This window comes from Pseudorca crassidens, chromosome 5, assembly GCF_039906515.1.
Source record: "Pseudorca crassidens isolate mPseCra1 chromosome 5, mPseCra1.hap1, whole genome shotgun sequence".
NCBI classification, from domain to species: domain Eukaryota; kingdom Metazoa; phylum Chordata; class Mammalia; order Artiodactyla; family Delphinidae; genus Pseudorca; species Pseudorca crassidens.
In genome coordinates, this window is record NC_090300.1 from 27,819,777 (window position 1) to 27,841,689 (window position 21,913).

The following is a 21,913-nucleotide window of genomic DNA, read 5'->3' on the forward strand; positions in this document are numbered from 1 at the left end:
AGGAGCCCTTGAGCCACAACTAAGGAGCCCGCCTTCCTCATCTAAAGACCCAGCACAACCAAATAAATATTAAAAAAAAAAAAAAGAATAGTTAGATGGGGAGATTATTCTCAATTATCCAGGTGGGTCTTAAACATAATCACAAGTATTCTCATGAGGGAGACAGAGATTTGACTACAGACAGAAAATAAGAAGGCCCTATGATGGAAACATTGTCAAAGAGCGAAGACGGAGGAAGCACCTGGACATGGGATTCTCACCTAGAGTCTTTGAAGTGAGTGTGGCCCCACTGAAACCTTGATCTTAGCCCCATAATACTCATTTCAGACTTCTGGCCTCCAGTATTGTAAGGGAACAAATATATGTTGTTTTAAATCATCAAGTTTGTGGTAATTTGTTACAGCAGCCATAGGAAACTATTATAGTCGCAAATCATTATCTTAAAAACCAATGAAAGGAAAACAGCAAGCATTCATGTCACCCTACCTAAGTGAACCATACCACTTGGTAAATAGTAAATAAGTTTGTGTCTTCTTATAAACTTATTTCAGCTAATAAAAACATTAGGCTATCACTATTTCACAAACACCAATGAATTAATGAATCTAGGCATTGAACACAAATGGCTGCACACATCAAAACTGAGTGAAAACAATCTATAAGTGCCTTCAGATGAAAATTATAGTCTTACCAAAGGGATAAAAAGGTAGTTTTATCAAGCTTCTGGATCCCGAAGACAGTTTGCAAGAAATAGAAAAAATAGAATATTTGAATTACACCATGAATACGTAATCAACAAAATTCATACTGTGAGAAACTGGACGGGACAAACAGCCCAGTTCTTCAACAGATAAATAGTAAAGAATAGAAAGGAATGAAGGGAACACCTGTATATAAAAAGAGACTTATAAGACAATTCAAGTTAACAAAAATGGGTAAGGGTCTAGGGGTGCCCACTTCAGTGATTGAAAACCATAAAAACTCCAAGGAAATGAGTATTTTAAAAGTTGGGAAACTAGATATGGGTGGGAGGGGGCTGTGAGAGGGAAACAGCACACAGAGAAGCTTCTAGGATGGCTGGTCAATTTCTGTTTCTTGGCGAGAGCAGTAGTTACAAAGGTATAGTCTTAGACTGTTTGGGCTGCTCTAACAAAATACCACAACTGGATAGCTTATAAACAACAGAAGTTTATTTCTCACTGTATTAGAGGCCAGAAGTCCATGATCACAGCACTGGCATGGCTGGATGAGGGCCTTCCTCCAGGTCACAGAATTTTTCTTGTATTCTCAGTAGGCAGAAAGGGCTAGGGAGCTCTCTTTTGCCTCTTTTATAAGGCACAGTCCCATTTGTGAGGGTTCTACCCTCATGACTTAAGCACCTCCCAAAGGCCCCGCCTACTAATACCATCACCTTTGGTGATTAGGATTTTAACATATGAATTTGGGGGGGACACAAAAATTCAGACCATAGCAGGTATTTAACCTTATAATAATTCACTAAGATTCATTTTCTTTTGTGTTTTTTTTCTGTAATTTTATTTTATTTTACAATAAAAAGACACACAAAAAAAGTAAGTAAAAAGTACTAGACTGGCATACAACTAAAAAACTGGACAAAGTATAGGAAACAACTGTTTTCAGACTTCAGAAAACAGGCAGCACAAGGCTGTGATTCTAAAGAGAAGGGAAAGTACTTAAGTGAGTCCAGCAATCATTCTCCCTTTCTAACTGGAGGCACTTTCCAGAATGAAAAGCAGGAAGGTAGAGCATAGACAGACCTGGGATATATTTGAGTTCAGACCAGCCAAAGTGTAGTAACATTAGTGAACAGTCCAGGCATTCAGCAGAGACCCCAAAAGGGTACTACCTTAGTAACAAGGCTAAATTACATCCACATTAAGGCTAGTCTAGCACCTCACAAACAAAACTTTTTAAACAACCTCAAATGGATGAATAATTGTGTTACATAAAAAATGTCAGCATTCTTTAGAGGAAAACTAAAAATCCAGACTCAACAACATGAAACTTATCATATTCAGCATTGAATCAAAAATTACTAGACATGCAGGAAAAAGCAAGTAATAACTAGGAATGCAATTAGTTAATAGAAACAAACCCATAAATAAAATAATATTAGCAGACACATTCTTTAAAATAGCAATTAGAAATATTTTTAAGGAATTATAATGAGGAAAGAAAGTTATGAAAAGAGAACTAAAATGAACTTTGAGACCTGAAAAATATATCCAATATGAAAGAAAAAAAAAATACAGGAAACAATAAATGGGCTTAATGGCAGATTGTCCAGTGTAAAATAAAGAATCAATGAACTTAAAGATATAGCAATTAACAATTGTTTAAACTAAAACACAGAGAGCAAAAGGGCTGAATATAAATGAACATATTCACTCTGTGAGCTATGGGACTATATCAAATGATCCAACTTAAGTACAAATGGTGTTCCAAATGAGGGGAGCAAAAATTTTTTTGATGAAATAACAGTCAAATATTTTTTCAAATTTTAAGAAAATTATAAACTCACAATCCCATGAAGCTCAATAAGCCCCAAGTAGAGCAAACACAAGAAACCATACCAAGGGACATAAAATCGAATTGTTGAAAATCAGTGATAAAGAGAAAAATTTTAGTGAACCAAAGATTAAAAAAGGGGGGGGGCATTTTCCATGCTTTGGAATTAATAAGAGTTAAAATTGACTTCTCATTAGAAACAATATCAGCTGGAGGGCAATGGAAAAAATCTTCAAAATAATGAAAGAAAAGGAAAACTATTGATCAGATTCCATATCTAGTTAAAATATCCTTCAAAAATAAAGGCAAAAATAAAGACATTTTCAGACAAAGCTAAGAAAATATATCATTACAGTCCAGCACTACAAGCACTACAAAAATAAAGGAAGTTATTTTTGGCTAAATAAAAATTTAGATGGAAATTTGGATCTACACAAATATTCTTACAGTCCAATTAAAAGGTAGAGATTTTCAGACTGGATAAAAAGGCAAGGCCAAACTTTATGGTGTCCACAATAATCACTTTAAATATAAAGACAATTATACGTCTTTAGTCGTAAAAAAGATAAAGTGGCTATATTAATATAGGACAAAATCAATTTCAGGTCAAACAATATTACCAAAGTGAAGAATGTCATCTCATAATAATTAAAGGATCATTTAATCAAGAAGACATAATTCTAAATGTGTGTGCCTAATAATGAGCTTCAAAATGCAAGAAGCAAAAACTAAGAGAACTGAAAGGAAAAATAAATTAATCCATAAATGTTGTTGAAGATTTCAACACAGTTTAGTAATTCATAAAATAAGTTGCCAGAAAATTTCTCTAAGATTATAGAAAACATGAATAACAATAGCACCCTGATTGTCCTAACTGGAATTATAGAAAACTACACCCAACACAGAATACATCTTATTTTTGAATGGGCAGGAAATATTCATCAAGATAGATCATATGTTGAGCCATAAAAGAAGTTCCAATAAATGTAAAATAATCAAAGTCATACAGCATGTATTCTGTGACCACATGAAATTAATTTAGAAAACAATGACAACATTTATCTTGAAATAAATATCTAAATATTTTAGAATTAAAGTACACAGTTCTACATACCCCATTGGTCAATGAATAAATAACATGGTAAATTAGAAAAAATGTTGAACTGAATGAAATGATATTATTTTTGAACTATAATGAAAATAACACATCAAAATTTGTAGGGTGCAACTACAGTAACTTACAGGGAAATTTATAGCTTGAAGTGCTGATACTAGAAAAGAGGAAACATTTAAAAACCAATGATCTAAGCTTCTACTTTAAAAAGTAAAACAAACAAACAAAAAATTAAACCCACCATAAGTAGGAGGAATGAAATAAGGAATAGAATAATAAATTAAGTGGAAAATAAACGATAGAGAAAATCAGTTGAACAAAGAGCTACTTCTTTGAAAGGATCAATAAAATTGATAAACCTCTTGCTAGACTGATCGGGAAAGAATGAAAAAAGACAAAAATTACCAAAGACAGGAATGAAAGAGGAGAAAACGCTATGGAGCCTACATACATTAAAAAAATAGTAAAGACATATTTTGTTAAAAACTATGACTACTTAGATAAAATAGAATACTCTGAAAGGCCAAATTAAAACTGGCATGGGGGGAAAAACATGTTAAGTCTCCTATTTAAAAAATTGAAATCGATTATTTTAAAACTTCCCTTTTACAAAGGAAACAGCAGTCCCACACGGTTGGATTGGTAGATTAAAACAAATATTAAAAGGAAAACATCACTAATCTTATACAGACTCCTTCAGAAAATAGTGGTAATGAAACTATTACCAATATCCAATTCATTTTATGATGCCAACATTATCCTAATACCCTAAAACCAGACAGAGACATTGTAAGTAAACAGAACTACAGACCAATATCCCTTAGGAACATAGATTCAAAAATTCTTATCAAAATATTATAAATTCAGCAATATATAAAAATAATACATCATAACTAAGTGGAACTTATTCTAGAAATGCAAGATTGATTTAATTTTCAAAAACTACAGATACTTAATTTGAAATGGGTCATTGATCTAAACATAAAAGCTAAGACATCATAGAACTTCTGGAAGTAAACTTAGGAGAAAAATCTTCACAGAACTGGAGTAGAAAAAAGTTTTTGAGATAAAACACCAAAAGTTCTCATCATGAAATCAAAAACAATGATAAATTTGGGGAATTCCCTGGTGGTCCAGTGGTTAGTACTTGGTGCTTTCACTGCTGTGGCCCCAGGTTCAATCCCTGGTTGGGGAACTAAAATCCCACAAGATGCAAGGTGCGGCCAAAAAAAAAAAAAAAAAGAAAAAGGCTAAATTTATTTTATCAAAGTTAAAAACTTTGTTTTAAATGCTTTTATTGTAAATTTTATAGTTTAACAAATTATTTAATAAAATATATTTTATGAGGTAAGGAACTAAAGTAACTGGAGAACTGGTTACAAAGGCTATTGAGAGAGTGGGCATGTGGATTCTGAGATCTAATTGTCTGAATATAAATTGCAGGTACTAATGAGGAGAGCATCCTGACTCCGTTAACATCCTGAAGTAATTCTTCATACCAGGAAATTACTGCAGCTTTTAAAACTATTTGGCAGGGTAAGACCACACTTCATCCCAGGGTAGAATGTGAGAGCAGCTATATGTTTTAAGACTAGTTTGAAATCTACTAATATTCTTTTTTTAACATTTATTCTATGATTCTGACTTTCCTACTCCTTTTCTCTTTTCCAGTTTCTTCTTAATTATTAGCTGTTGGTTTACAATGCTCACCCAGTTTATCCTTACTTGTTTTTCCTTGCTTGATGTTTTTTCTTCCTTAAATGACATGTAAAGATGCCAAAAGATCTCATGGTGATAACTGCCCCTCTTCTTTTCTCCTGTGCTTCCCACCCAGGGTTGTTTTATTATCCATTTTCTAGGTGTAAACCTGTATTACTATGTGTTTTGTTATGACACAGTCACAGTCTTGGTTCCTTTTGGAGTGGTTTTAATAAATGAGTTATTTTTAGATTTTGTAATGGTATCTTTGTTATATTTTTCCAGTTTTATTGACATATAACTGACATACAGCACTGCATAAGTTTAAGGTGTACAGCATAATGATTTGACTTACATGTTTGTGAAATGATTACTGCAATGAATTTAATTAACATCCATCATCTCATATAGATACAAAAAAAAAATTGTGTGTGTGTGTGTGATGAGAATTCTTAGGATTTACTCTCAACAACTTTCAAATGTGCCACAGAGCAGTGTTAACTATAGTCATCATGTTGTATATTACATCCCTATTACTTGTTTATCCAATTACCCTCACAGCCCCACCTCTGGTAACCACAAATCTGATCTCTTTTACTATGAATTTGTTTTTTGTTTTTGTTTTTAGTTCCACATATAAGCGAGATCATATAGTATTTGTCTTTGTCTGTCTGACTTATTTCACTTAACATAAATGCCTCAAAGTCCATCCATGTTGTCACAAATGGCAGGATTTCCTTCTTTTTATGGCTGAATAATATTCTATCATATATATATATATATATATGTGTGTGTATATATATATCATAACTTCTTTATCCATTCATCTGTCAATGGACACTTTGGTTGTTTTCATGCCTTAACTATTGTAAATAATGTTGCAATGAACATTGGGGTGCATGTATCTTTTAGAATTAGCATTTTCATTTCCTTCAGATATATTTCCAGAAGTGGAATCGCTAGATCATATGATAGCTCTATTTTTAATATTTTTAGAAAACTCTATACTGCTTTCCATAGTGGCTATACCAATTTACAATTCCTCCAATAGTGTGCAGGGGTTCCCTTTTCTCTACATCCTCACCAGCATTTATCTTTTACCTTTTTGATGATAGCCATTCTAACAGGCATGATGTGCTATCTCATTGTGGTTTTAATTTGCATTTCCCTGATGATTAGTGATGTTGAGCACCTTTCCATGTACCTGTTGGCCATTTGTATATCTTCTTTGGGGAAATGTCTATTCAGGTCTTTTGCCCATTTTTAATTGGATTATGTGCTTTTTTTACTCTTGAGTTGTATGAGTTCTTTATATATTTTGGATATTAGCCCCTTATCAAATATACAGTTTGCAAATACTTTTCCCCATTCTGTAAGTTGTCCTTTTACTTTGTTGATCATTTCTTTTGCTGTACAGAAGCTTTTTAGTGATGTAGCCCCACTTGTTTATCTTTGATTTTGTTGCTTGTGCTTTAGATGTCATATCCAAAAAATTATTGCCAAGACATATGTCAAGGAGTTTTTTTCTTATGTTTTCTTCTAGAAGTTTTATGGCTTCTGGTCTCATTTTGAAGTCTTTCATCCATTTTGAGTTAATTTTTGTGAGAGGTATAAGATAGGGGTATAATTTCATTTTTAGAAATATTCGATTTTCCCTGTGATATTTATTGAAGAGACTGTCATCTCCATTGAGTATTCTTGGCTCCCTTGTCAAATATTTGTTGACCATATACGTGTGGATTTATTATGTTTCTAGGCTCTCGATTCTGTTCCCTTGGTCATGTGTCTGTTTTTATGCTAGTATCATACTGTTTTACTTACTTTAGCTTTATAAGATAGCTTGAAATCAGGAAGTGATGCCTCCCACTTTATTCTTCTTTTTTAGGATAACCTCTGCTCTTTCAAACACACGATTAAGAAAATGAAAAGGTAAGCCATATTGGGAGAAAATGTTATATCTATCAAATTTTATATATGTGTGTATAATTATACATGTATAATACACATAATATATATTTATATTATATTTTATATAAAACTATATGTATTACATAAATATGTAAAAATATAGGTAGTCAACAAACACATGAAAGAATGCTCACTATCAATAGTTGTCAGAAAAATACAAACTGAAATGCAAATGAGTTATTACTACACATCGTTTCACATGGCTAAGATTAAAATAACTAGAAATAACAAGAGTTGGCAAGGATTTGAAGCAACAGAAATAAATAGCCTGAATTACCTTATTCCAAAAATAAAGAGAAAATTATATAGAAATTCATCCCAGTTACAATCAGTGCTAGAAGATGATACAACATTATTTACATTTTCCTCAGGAAAAGAAAGAACATCAGAAGAATTTACTACAAAACCAAATTATTATACATGTTTAAAGCCAACAAACAGAGTTTTCAAGCCTAAAAAATCAGAGGATAGATTATATTCATTTTAAAAAGAAAACCGTTGAAATTTTAGGAAGAAAATAAGCTTAAAACTAAACCAAAGAAAAAAGATAACCTTATAGTAAACATTAACAAGTTAAAAGAAGAAAACAAAACAATTTGACAAAACTAAGAACAAACATAGCTAATCAGATCAATAAATTTAAATTAAAAAACTCACCTAGTGAAAGAGGAAACTCTTAGGTCAAATCATAGAGCTAAAACCAAGTATAAACTGTAGATTCAAGAGATTCATCTAAAGCCAATCTAATCCAGAAAGGCTGAAAACTAATAGTTGGGCACAGACATACCTGCAAATGCCAACAAAATGAAAATAGGGGATATTTGTGCATGTATCAGTTTTTTTTGCAGAAATTGCTAGGTGTTTATCAATCCCACTTCTCCTTCCACATAGGAATACTGCCTTTCCTGGCCCAAACTGCAATATGAATATGGCCTTGTGACTGGATTCTAGACAAAGTAGTGTGGTAGATGGGATACATCCACTTCCAGGGTTGACAGCAAAGTGTTTCATGCAGCCTTCTCACTTTTTCTCTTAGCCAGCTAAAAGCAAAAGATCCAGCATAAAATTCTGAGAGGGTCATAGTAGGTGGCTTGAACTAATTTACTCTTTTCTAAATATAAATATATAAAGATGATAGTTTATACTTATTCCTCTAGAAAATATGGTCCTCCACACCAGAAGATAGCATCTCTGGGGGTGATTTCCTAGTTCTGGGGCCTTGATCTGCTCAAATCCCAACTATCAGATATCCTTAAGCTTCAAGGGAAAGGTAATGTTGAAATATTGCTGGGTAGTGCAATATAAAAACCATTGTTTTTAATGGAACTATAGCTGATTTACAGTGCTTCAGGTGTACAGCAAAGTGATTCAGTTATACAGTTATACATATATAATATACAGATTCTTTTCCATGATAGGTTATTAGAAAATATTGAATATAGTTCCCTGTGCTATACAGTAGGCCATTGTTGTTTATCAGTTTTATATATAGTAGTGTGCATCTCTTAATGCCAAATACCCAATTCATCCCTCCCCCGCCTTTCCCCTTTGGTAACCATATGTATAAAAACCGTTTTTATTCACCTACTTTCCACCATGTAAAGGTTCTAAATCATCAAAGCTTTGTCCAACTATTAATATTTTCAAGTCAGTCCAACCATTTGATGAGAATGATCTAATTCCTAGCATGTCCCTTTGTCTAAATAATTTCTTTTTTTATGTTGTGTACTTACTCTTGACATATGGTTATGATTTTTGGTTCTTCCAGCAGCCTTTTCATGATCTTTTAACTAAAAAGTTGTTGCTAGCTTCTGGTTACCACTTTTGTTACTGAATATATCTTTCTTGTTACTATCTCCTGGAACCACTTTTCGAATCTCTCCTTTAACTCAGATGCCATGATTTTCTTTCTCACAAAATGGAATTTTGTTTTTTCTCTTGAAGTTCTAAAGAATTTCTGACTATGATATTTATAGATTTTTTTTCAGATTTTCTGGTGGTTGTTAACTAGTGATAAAGTACTGAATTATATCAATGTATTAAAATGTGTTTTGAGCAGTAAAATAACACCACATTTTAGATTTCAAAGTCCAATTGAACTGCTCTAAAATCTCAGCCTTAACCAGATCACTGTTGACAAAATGATGGATGTTATACTCCTTTAAAAGTTTCCTTCTGATATTATTTAAAATTTCCCGTTTCCCTTTTCCCATCTATCTGGAGTGTCTGTACTTCTTTGGCCCAAATCAAATATTGCTCTAGGAGTTGAGACAACATAAATGACCTCTCCTGTCTTGTAGACCCTTGGCTTGCATAAAGTTTAAAAGTACATCCTTGGACGTTAAATCATCCTCTGTTACTTATAAAACTGGCTCATGTTCTCCAAGTCTACTTGCCAATGTTGTTACATATCTAGAATCTTCTAATGTTGTCTTAAATGTTGTCTTAAATCTTCTAATATTGTCTAATGTCTTAAAAACATTAGAATCTTCTAATGTTGTCTTGAGAAAAATAAAATGTGCTTTATTGTGGAGAGCATGAACATTTTTTTTTACTTAAAGATTGTACTACCTGATTCGATTTACCTTCTTGTTCCTTCTTAACTGCTTATGAAAGACAGGAGACATAGCCCCTTAGCTAATAGTTCCTAGAAAATAGTAAATCTTTCTAAACAAGTTCTGTGCCCTGTTAAATCTAGAAGATTTATTAAAACAGTGGCTGTCTCACTTTTCTAAGCCTGCCATAATAAAGTACCACAAACTAGGTGGCTTAAAAAAATTACCCAAAAATCTATTGTGTCACAGATCTAGAGGCTAGAAGTCCAAAATCAAGGTGTCTGCAGGGCTATGCTCTCTCTGAAACATACAGGGGGATCCTCCCCTGCCTCTTCCTCGCTTCTGGTAGTTTACAGCAATTTTTAGCATTCTTTGGCTTGGAGATGTGTTGCTCCAGTTCTCTGTCTTCACATAGTTTTCTACCTGTGTCTGCTGTTGGAAGCATTCCTCCCTTTGAAACTCAGACCTGTAGATCAGAGTGTAAGGTTGCAGGTATAGGGAGCAAAAATTTTGCTAGTGGATCACTAGGAGTAATAGTAAGTGGTGCCACTCTCATATTCTTCAGGAGGCTATTTACGTCTGAATCAGCATCCAATATATGGTATTGTTTCTTCCATAGCCAGTATTCACAGGGCCAGGTATCAGAGGTAGAAATGGGAATGAATCCTATTGCTGTTTAATACAACTGTTTCCATACTAAGTTGACCAATAATAGTGTTTTGATGATTAATTAAAATTAACTCTCTTAAAAAAGCTTTTAGCAATATTTTAATCACTAATGTAAACACATAATTATATATTGCTTATACTATAAATTTTGAAAGAGAGCTGAGTTGAAGTTTATTTGTGCCTTATCTGAATTCTTCATAGTTTTCTCCTTTCTCCATCTGTCAGTGTTGACTCCTTAATCTTACCATCTCAAATTCCTCATTTATCCTTATCAACGATAGAGAGGAAAAAAAAAGATAAACTCAGTCACCTTAACAACTCAAGAAAAAGAAGTAAACTAATAACACGAGAGAAGTTAAAAAAAAAAGAGGTAAGATTTTTAGACTTATATTTTTGAGTTTAAAACACTTTGTGACTAATTTTTCACAGCAATGTTATCGTCATTGCCATCTGCCTTGAGTTCTTAAGTACTAGATGTGTGATATTTATTAATAGAAAAGAATGTGGACAGTAGTCCATGATTTATTTACAGTTTCTTTCATGTATAATTTTATTATTTATGAAATATTTTTACACACACTATTTCACCTAATCAAAAGCCCTTAGAAGTAGATTTAGAAGTAGCCTTTTTTTCAAATAAGAAAACTAAGTTTCCAGGCAGCTAAACAATTTGTGTTCAGTCATATAACTAGTTTAGTGGCAAATAAGAAACTCAAAATCCTTTTTTTCTACTAAATTCAGTTTTCCAACAACATTACAAACTGAATATTCTCTAGTGAATATTATAATAAAGATTAGTTGGTATATTAAAATTCTCCTTTTAATCTATCAAAAATTATGCTACTTGTATGAACCCCATTCTAAAAGATATAATGGTATAAAAAATCTAATTTTTATTTATAATTTACTTACTATTTTAAAAATACCACTGGATTGTTTGAATATTAAAATGTGTGATAAAACAATTTCAAGAAAAAAGCAGTTACAGCTGAAAATTATCATTTCTTAGTCATGAGAGGTTTTTTTAGTTATAGTCTAAAAAGGCCTCATGCATCATCCAATATAATTTTCACAATTACTTCTTGTGTTCATCCCAGGGACATTTAAAAAGTTATGGGGGCAATGTTTCCTTTTATATACACTTTCTGTAGTAAAGGATTATAAGTCATCAGGTGCCAGTGTAGTTGAGAAGGTCATGGGTATAACTCCTAGAAAAAGTATTTCACTTTGAAAGGAAATGACTGCACCACTTTGTTTAAAAACAGTACAATGTGTTAAACTTGAGAAAAATGGTACACTTGCATGTACTGGTGATGATCTAATTTATATCTGCAGCCTTGATTGCTTCTCTGAGCCCCATACACACATATCTGCCATTATGACCTATCCACTGGGATGAGCATTAGGCACCTCAAGTTTAACCTGGCCCTAACAGAACTCTTGTGTCAGCCTTTTAAGCCCCATCTTTGTAGATGGCTAAAATCTCAGACAGTCTTATTTCCTCTTTCCTTCACACCTTACATCCAACCTATCTGCAAGAACTGTTGGTTTATTTTCAGAATATATCCTGAGTCCGACCACTTCTTGAAACCACTACCCCTGCCATCCTAGTCCAAGTTGCCATTATCTCTTATTCAAACCACAGCAGTAGTCTCCTAAATGTCTGCCTGCTCCTGCCAGACCATTACCCTACCATCCAGTCTCTACACGGAAGCCAGGGTGATATTTTTACATTGTAAATTAGACCATATATGTTGCCCCATAGCCCAGAATATGGCCCAGTGTCTTTACCTTGGCCTAAGGGCCTACATACCCTTGTCTAGCCTCATTTGATATCACTCTCCCCATACCATTGCTTCAGCCACACTATCCTTCCAACTCTTCCTACAAATACACCAAGCTTTCTCTGGCTTCAGGACCTTCCTACCTGCTATTTCTTTTACCTTTCACTGGATATTTTTGCAGATTCAGTCCTTCACCTCATTCAGGTGTCTGATCAAATGTACCCCTGAGAAGCTTTTCCTGATTGCTTTATTGTACAATGCTACCCTTCTCCACTACTCAATTTTTTTTTTTTTTTTTTTGTATTCCTTGGTTCTTTTTCTTCAGAGGAAGTATTTATTTTTTGTTTCCATATTAATTGTCTGTCCCTCCTGTAAGAAGAGTAGCTTTGTCTTTTTCATGGCTTCATCCCCAGTGCCTGGTACAATGCCCAATGCTTAGACAGAAATAACTATTTTTGAATGAATGTATAAATGCATTTATTTAAATACTCATAGTTTTAAAATTGAGGCAAAATAGTTTAATTTAAAAATGTATAGTGCTTGCTTAAAAAAGTTATATTGCTTTGGAAAAATCTCAATTAGTTAAAATTGTATGCAGTTTGCTTCTATGAAAAGAGTTGATATGCTGAGTGAATCAAGCATTAATGGACACACCTGGTGGCAGGTGCCGGTATTGCAAAAATAAAGACTAAAACCAATTTGTCTCCATCTACAGCAGTGGTTCTCAACCTTGGCCATACATTAGAATCACCTGGGGAGGTTATACAAGTCTAATGACTAGGATGGACCCCAGAACAAGTAATTCAGAATCTTTGAGGGTTGTATCCAGGGCTCTATTAACATGTTTTTAAAAGTTCCCCATCTGATTACAATGGACAACTAAGAATGAGAACCACTGATCTATAAGGTAGGGGATTTTTGCAAAACTATTCCCCATGCTGACAATAGTATAGGAAGTATTCAAATACTTGTTAAGTGAATTAATGAGTGAGTGAATGAATGAATGGATGAATGTAAAGGGTGTTGATAGCCAGCTGAACTCTTGAAAACCATTCAAAGCCAGATTTAGCAAATGAAAATACCGAATTCCCATTTAAACTTGAAATTTAGAGAAACAAGGAACTTTTTTCAGTAATCCATGTCCCAAATATTGTAGGTGGGGCATACTTATACTAAAATATATATATTTATTATTTGCCTGAAATTGAAGTTTAACTGGCATCCTGTATTTTATGTTGCAACTCTATCTATTGATGAGGGAACAGTTAAGCTTCTCTTGTAAAAATCAGCATGTTATTAAAATATTTAAAACAATTCACTGTTTTTTTTAAAAAATTTATTTTATTTATTTTTGGCTGCGTTGGGTCTCCGTTGCTGTGCACAGGCTTTCTCTAATTGCGGTAAGCGGGGGCTATTCTTCATCGCAGTGAGCGGGCTTCTCATTGTGGTGGCTTCTCTTGTTGCAGAGCACAGGCTCTAGGCACGCAGGCTTCAGTAGTTGTGGCTCGCGGGCTCTAGAGCACAGGCTCAGTAGTTGTGGCTCACGGGCTCTAGAGCACAGGCTCAGTAGCTGTGGTGCACGGGCTTAGTTGCTCCGCGGCTTGTGGGATCTTCCCAGACCAGGGCTCGAACCCGTGTCCCCTGCATTGGCAGGTGGATTCTTAACCACTGTGCCAGCAGGGAAGCCCAACAATTCACTGTTAAAGTGGTAATTTAATCTCTCCTATCTTCAGCTATAAAAAGCTACCATAGAAACAGTCTGTTATCCTTAGGAATAAACTTAATTTTGCACTGTTAAGCTATTGATAGAATAATCATAAAAATGAGGTGAGTTCTTGTGCATTATAGATTTTCCAAATGAACTTAGAATTTAAATTCTTCAGTATCTATTTTCAAGCTATCAAATCTTGTACCATAGAGTAAGAAAAGCAAAATTCAGACACTTTTTAAGACCTATGAAGTACATTCTCAGCATGACTTCTAAATCAGGGGCTACATTAAGGTGCTGTGTCTTGAATTCTCCACAGGTCCCTAGGAAGTGTGAGAAAGAGAGGAATCCTTCAGGCTATAGACTTTATTTCTCTCTAGCTATTTTCTGCTCATTATACTGACTAGCTAAAACTAAGATTAAATGATAATAATGAATAATACTTGACTTTAATTCTGGAAAAAGAAAATTATTGAAACAAATCAGTTGAATAATTTGTCATGCAAGCAGAAGTATCAAGGACATTGCCTTTTTCTTGAAGGATCCGTGAAAGTTCCAATCCTTTGTAAATGGCAGATAAACACCTTTCACCAGAAGGTGGCATGCCCATATGTTCAGAAACTCTCCAATGAATGGGTGACCCAAAAAAGGATCAATTACTGTTTGATTATCAGTGTGGAAAGAATAGAATGATGAAAAGACAGAACAGAAAAGGCTGTTCACATTTGTAATGTTTTCTGTCCCCAACTGAAGTGCACAGTGTGGACTGGTTTCTATGCTTCCTGCAGAATTTGCAGAAAATGGCTTGCTGAGAGTTAGGTGGTCAAAATTTTTGATTTTCTTGGAACACTACCTTTTATTGTTTGAAGACATCTTCTTCAAAACTTGCCCAAATGTTGTAATAAAAACCAAACTTTTGCTGCACTTTTCTTAGTTATATGCCATTTCTTTGCAGATATGTTAGCAGGCAGCCATCCCTAAATCCAATGATGGATTAAAAAAAACAAAACTAAAAAATCAGGAGGGGAAAAGGTCTCTCTCAGATAGAAGTTTTAACCTGTTTATCCCACAAGTCTGAGACTATTTCGGCAAGGGCAAACTCAGACAAGCTATATATTTTCTGCATATCGCTCTGGCTGACAATCTGAAGTGAGGATACAAGAACATAGGAACTCAAGTTGATTTTTCTGACATGGACTGCATATGGCACTATGCTCTTTCACAAACATTACTGCACCTTACTTTCTCAGAGCTTGAGATGACATAATTACAGGCTTTATCACTTTTCAGCAACACACACGATTTAAGATATCTGATGCAGATGTGAACATAACTTTGGAATTCAAAATTTCAAATTCTGTTTCTTAGAAGGATTGTCCTGGGAAAGTAGATTCAGGTGTGGAGTGCTTCGTGCTTAGCTCTATTTTGACTTTTACAAGTTGTCCTCATATTTACTTTGCAATTCAGTACAAAGATAGACGCTCTCAATTCAATAGGTTATACCTGAAACTATTTGATTCCCTAATTACATTTGTCAAGTTTCAAACATATGCATAGGTGTATCTTTTTAGTACATTGATTTTATGTTTATTTTTTTAAACTGATACCTATGGTAATAATAATAATAGCTACTTTTTGCTGAGGTAGTACAGTAAAGGTTAAAGGCAATGGCCCTGAGGGGTTTTCTTCTTGGGCTCTGACCCTAGCTCTGTCTCTGATTAGCTGTGTAACTCTGGCAAACTATTTAATCTCTCTAAACCTTAAGAGAAAATAAATGCCAAGTCTCCAGCATGTAGTAGGCAGTAGATGGTTGGTAGCTGCTCTTCTAAGGGTAGAATTTGTAAACTGGAAGTTAACATTTCAATGAACTCATCTCTGAAGGACAGATAACAACAGTACTTACCTTTATGGCTTTTGTGAGGATTAAATGATGTAAAGTATATGACATACTGAGTTTAGTGGCCTGCACATAGTAAGCAAGTCAATAAATGGGAGCGATTGTTTTATTGTTATTATTATTCTTTTTTCAGGTACCATATACACTATATCTATCACCAATAAAAATATTATCCCCATTTTATTAAGTAGAAACTTTGGCCCAAACAGCCTAAAAGGAATTCGAGCCAGCAGTCAAACCCCAGGCTGGTTCCAAAGCCCCAGACACTTTCATGACAATCTATTTGGCTCTAACCAATGGCTATTCTGACATCAAAAGAGCTGACATTGAGCAACCAAGGAACAAGTTTTATTTCAATTTAATTGTTCAGAGATGGTAAATTCCTCACACCACTTTGCTGATACTCTACTATATAGTTACTGAAAAGTACATTGTTTACTCTAAGTTTTGAGGCCTTTTTAAAAAACATCATAATGATATTATCTTCTATCATTCAGACAATGAGAGTACAGAGATTTCATAACCGAATAAGATATAAAGAAAAAGACAATATCATATTCTTTAAATTCTCCAAAATCTCTGACAGAATTATAGACTTCTTTGTACTTCTTGGTGCATTTTAAAAGAACAAGAAAGCCAATGTGAAGTATTTTGTATAAGGGTGTTATATGAAATTATTATTTTTTACCTCTAATGCTTAGTTTTGACTGCTAGTGTTTACAAAATGCGCCTGGCTAAACATAATGAGTCAATCAGTTGGTGCTCCAGATGTTTGGGGGAATATCCAGATGTTTGTGATCTTAAAAAAGGATATTTTCAAAACAAACATTTTATTTTCCCACTTTTCAGCTGCATGTGCTAGCCTAGCTATTATCAGACTTAACTATAATTTGCTTTTTAGTGTAAAATAACCTGAATCTTTTCACAGAGAAAATCTGATTTCAAAAATATAAACATTAAGTCACTTTGGAAACACTTTAGAAAATTTGAGTGGAAAGATTGGCAAACTTTTTCTGTCAAAGAGCAGATAGTAAATATTTTAGGCTTTGCAAGCCTAAAATCATTCTTGAAACTATACAGCTCTGCCTTTTGTAGAGTTGATAGGCGTGGTTGGATTCCAACATAGATTTATTTACCAAAGCAAGCAACAGTGGGCTGCATTTGTTTGGCCTAGGTCTAAACACACCGAAGATACTAGATATATTCTGTTTTGGGTAATAAGTAAACATCTGTCAACATAAATTCAGGAGAAGAAATTTCAAAATGGTAGCATCTATCACTGTTTAGTTGGCCTTGAAGATGTGCTGATTATGCTTCATCTTCCCTCACTTCCTTGTTCTCCCTTCTCTGCCCTCTTCTGTCTCCTGGGAGGCTGACCTTAACAGACTACATCACCACTGGACATTTGGGTGACACCAATAGGAGATGAGAAGCTAGAAGGAGGGAGAAATTCTTGCAACTTTGGAGTGCCTCTCCCAGACACAGATAATTCACTGCCTACCAAACCTGACTGCTGTGTTCTAAGGGAAACCCATACTGTGCACAAATCTTTCCCCTCTCCTCCAAACACAAGTGTCTTGCTTCTCTATATATTCTCTCAGGGCAAGCTTCCTGCTGATTGTCACTTAGAAAACAGCTGATAAATCTGCTAAGTATTGACTAAACCCAGGGTGTGTGGGTGGTGGATGTCTCTTTATTAGAGGACTCCAAGAAATACCTTAAAAAGTAAATAAGAAAGGAATTTATAAAGATGGTACCAAAAGCTGCCCTGTGGAAAATGAGGGCAAAAGAGCCATTCTGGCAATTCCTACCATAGAGAAAATTCATTATTCATAAGTTCAGCCTTGATACTGGCAATGAACCAAGACTTGGAGGCACAGGTTTGTTGTGTCATCTCACCAAATGCCATTAGGGCTTAACAAGTGGTGTAGTTTTTATTCACGTTTGGTACCACCTTTACTATCATTCTAGAGATACTTTATTTTTTTCTTTTAAGATTTTTTTTTTTTGATGTGGACCATTTTTTTTTTAAATGTCTTTGTTGAATTTGTTACAATATTGCTTCTGCTCTATGTCCCGGTCTCTTGGCCCCAAGGCATGTGGGATCCCAGCTCCCCAACCAGAGTTCGAACTCGCATCCCCCCACACTGGAAGACGAAGTCCCAACCACTGGACTGCCAGGGAAGTTCCAATTCTAGAGATATTTTAAATTATTCTCAATTGTCAGGTGTTATACTACCCATGATATAATTGAGAGATGATGAAGTAGAACTAAAGAGGTGATTTTTTTCATGGTATCTTAATGACATTTAGAGATATTACTGTTTTGACTAGGTATGTGTCTACAAAGAATCTGTTGGGAAAAAATCTCTTTAAAACTCTTTTAATGAGCCACTTGTACTTTTATAATTCCTGAAGTCCACTTCCTGGAACACTAATTCCTATGAGTCTCTGCAAAAGAGTCATGTTATAACCTGCTCTTAAAGGATCACAATGCACAGGAGAAGATTAAAGCCTCTGGGAAGTATTGGCAGTAACTAACCTGTTTAACTTTCTTCACTAAATGTTTCCCAAGCTTACTTAACCATGACATTTTATTTTGAACATGATTTATTAACACTCCATGGAACTTACTTTAGGAAATGCTGGTAAAAGGTATTAAGATATTTGGGCTTAATCACTAGGAAAACTGCTACTATTTCACTTGATTATTTTTGTCATCTATCAATTGATTTGAATATTTATTTAAAATTATTACCTTTGAACAGATTTATAAGGAAAAAATAATAAGGCATTTCCCAAATTTTCTGGTAAATAACTTTTGCCTGCCTCAAAGTGTTAGATCTGCTGAAGTCAGGTCACCAATAGTGCTTGAGAGGAAGTACATCTTACCTGTGTCCAACGTTCAACTCAAGTATCACCTCCACTTGGAAGCATTTCTGACCCATGATCCGGTTACTTGCTTCCTCCTTTGCATTTCCCTTACCACGGTTACTTGCTCCCTCCTTTGCGTTTCCCTTACCATGGCATTTACTAATCGTATTTATAGTCTGTGGCTTACTTATCTAATCCCACTCTCATGGATTATAAAATCCTTGAGGGTAGAGACTATAATTAATCTTCTTTGTTCCTAATATCTAACACAGTACTTGATTTTTAGTAGATGCTTAATAAAGTGGATTTTTTGATAATTCTACATGGTTTGAAGCTGCTATAGAAATAATTTGCATTCTCACTAGATATTGAAGCAGTGGTGTGCCAGAACTGGTATATACCAACTCATGAGAGCAGGTGGTCAAAACTGGAGGAATTTTGCCAGCCACTTGATTTCATATTAGTACCTTGATATCAGGCCATGGTGAGAGTATTTACAACATAGAAATTGGCAAAAGCTACAAATCAAGGCTTTTTCATTTTCTTGGAGAGCCAGTTGTTAAACATTTACCAGCATACCACTATATATGATATCTTTTATCATTTTTTTCATTAAATGGTAATTTAATAATAATAAAATAAAATAAATTTTAAACGTTTTAAAAGGAATGATTTTTAAATGAGTTGTTCTGTCTCCTCATTTAGATTGCAAATTATCTGGGGAAAGGGCCATTACTTTCTTTACCTTTATTGCCCCAGTGCCTAGGAACTTATAAGCACTGAATAAATAATTGTATGTGGAAGGAGTGATGTCCTAAACAGGCTTTGTGTTTTGAGGAGTAGCAGTGGGAGTGTCAAAAAGGAATGAAAAAAACAAAATCATGTTTTGAGTTGATCCTAACACTGAATTTTGTGTTCAGAATTTTGGGTGTACCATATATTATTTTTTCCTTCTGATTTTGTATTTATTCTCAAAATTTAACTATATTGAAAGAGTTATATTAAAACCAGTGACATAATCATAGCCACAAGTTTATAATCTCAGGGATACAGGATTTTATGGTGGTTGGACTACAGACAAAGATGTATTTTCACTGCTGCAAAACTGCAGCAAAATTAGCTGGAGTTGCAGGATTTCCTTATTTACCATTTAAAAAAAAACTACCTTAAAAGACTGTTAATTTCCAGTGATATTAATCAAGCTCAGGAACTAATTTATTGTGTGGAATGTGATGAGAATTTCAACAGGAGTTTTAGACCATAGGTGAAGAAAATGCTGCCTCTGCAATGTACCATGTAGTATTTCTGCTCATGCTGTTACAGATAAAATGAATCTTTGAAGCCAAAAGCATCTAAATCTAGGATTTCACCTAAGCAAAATACATATTCTAAAAATATTTTAAAAATAAGATATCTTTTACATACAGTAAAATATACAAATCCTAAAAGGAAAGCTTGATGAATTTTCACAAACATTTAAACCGCTGTTACCATCACCAGATCAAGATATAGGCATTTCCACCCTGCCAGAAAGTTCTCTTCTGCCCCTTCCCTGTTGATACCCATCCTTCTCATATTATCTTTATGACTTCTACCACAGTAGATTAATTTTGCCTGTAAAAGACATATTTTATGTCTATTTTTTTATTGTTAACAAATACATAAAATGGAATGATTACTATTTGAGGACTAGTTTGGGGCAAATGAATATAAAACAGATTAGTGATTATATATTTATTAATAATAATGATTAGATATCACTTTCAGGCATCTAGCCATGCTTTCTTAAGGTGATTTTTAAAATATCTTTAGGAACCTCTTAGGACTTGTCAGTTAGCTACTACAATTTTATTTACTCTGCCTACAGTTCACTTAAACAGCATAGCCATTCTGTATGAAGAACTTTTCATAAAAAGAAACATTTTTTATTCTTTGAGCTCATTGTTAGAGGACCAAGAGACCAAATTAGACAGACAATTCTGTCAAGAAGTTTATGATCTAATGTCTATAGGATGTACATATCTTTTATCATTCACCACTGCTTGCTTTATTAGGCTTTCTCTCCTAAGTAGTATGTTTAAAGCCAGCTGAGGATTGGAATCTGGTTCTCCACAACACTTACCCTATGGTTAGCTCAGCCTAGTCAAAAGAAAAAGAAAAGATGTTTCCTTTCACAGTGGGCCACAGGGATGTAGCCACAAAGCCAAATGCTCTTGCTCAAGTGGAACATTGTAGGCCCTGAACATATGGTTTCTGGGAGAAGCCTGAAGGGTGTGATTTTCTGTAATGTGTCTGCACAGACAAGATGGACTTCAGAGGCTGGAATGATAATAATTATACTTTGTATGGTCTAGAGTTTTCTTGCTTTCCAAGTTGCCTTTTTTTTTTTTTTTTGTGGTATGCGGGCCTCTCACTGTTGTGGCCTCTCCCACTGCGGAGCACAGGCTCCGGAAGCGCAGGCTCAGCGGCCATGGCTCACGGGCTCAGCCGCTCCACGGCATGTGGGATCTTCCCGGACCAGGGCACGAACCCGTGTCCCCTGCATCGGCAGGTGGACTCTCAACCACTGCACCACCAGGGAAGCCCTCCAAGTTGCTTTTGAGAAGGGGCAGAATGTGAATGGAATAAGTTCCTCAAGACAGCATTCTTATGGTGCTGCTTTCCTGGCCTGCTCTCCAACTCTGAACACAATTCTGTGTATAATTGTCAGCTGGGGTCCTGGCTAGAGATGGACTATACCCTCTGCAACTTTAATCCCTTCAGCAAATATTCCATACTGCCTATTGCTGTTGGCAGTCAGCATCCCACCTCACTATTCCCCTGGTGGAGTGTAACAAAAGCCTCATGAAAGAAAGGTTAATGATTTCTATATCTTCCCTTTACATTTAAAAAAAAATTATTAATCTATCCAAGAGACTCCTGTTTTCCTTCAAAGATATTTCATTCAGCCTAGTCCCCTAATATCCCAAACTTAAAACTGAAGTTAAAAAAATTTAATCTGAAATTTTGCCTAAATACAATTTCTCTTTTCTCCTAATTATTCTTTCAAACTTAATTTAAATGAACTCAATTAAACAAATATCTCTTGGGTTCTATTGTGTGCCTGGCACATATCCT

General features: G+C 34.5%; 1 protein-coding gene across 8 annotated transcripts in view; it reads left to right on the forward strand.

Moving 5' to 3' along the window:
* SLC9A9 (solute carrier family 9 member A9) overlaps window positions 1-21,913 on the forward strand; it is a 660,636-nt gene that overhangs the window by 17,714 nt on the left and 621,009 nt on the right. For 6 of the 8 annotated variants that reach the window (XM_067737585.1, XM_067737587.1, XM_067737582.1 and 3 more), the window contains 2 exons: window positions 5,087-5,179; window positions 7,227-7,270. The gene's annotated coding sequence lies outside the window, so the exon portion shown is untranslated. Of the gene's footprint in view, window positions 1-5,086; window positions 5,180-7,226; window positions 7,271-10,758; window positions 10,904-21,913 lie in introns of all 8 variants that reach the window. The other 2 variants (XM_067737581.1, XM_067737586.1) reach the window with 2 other exon arrangements.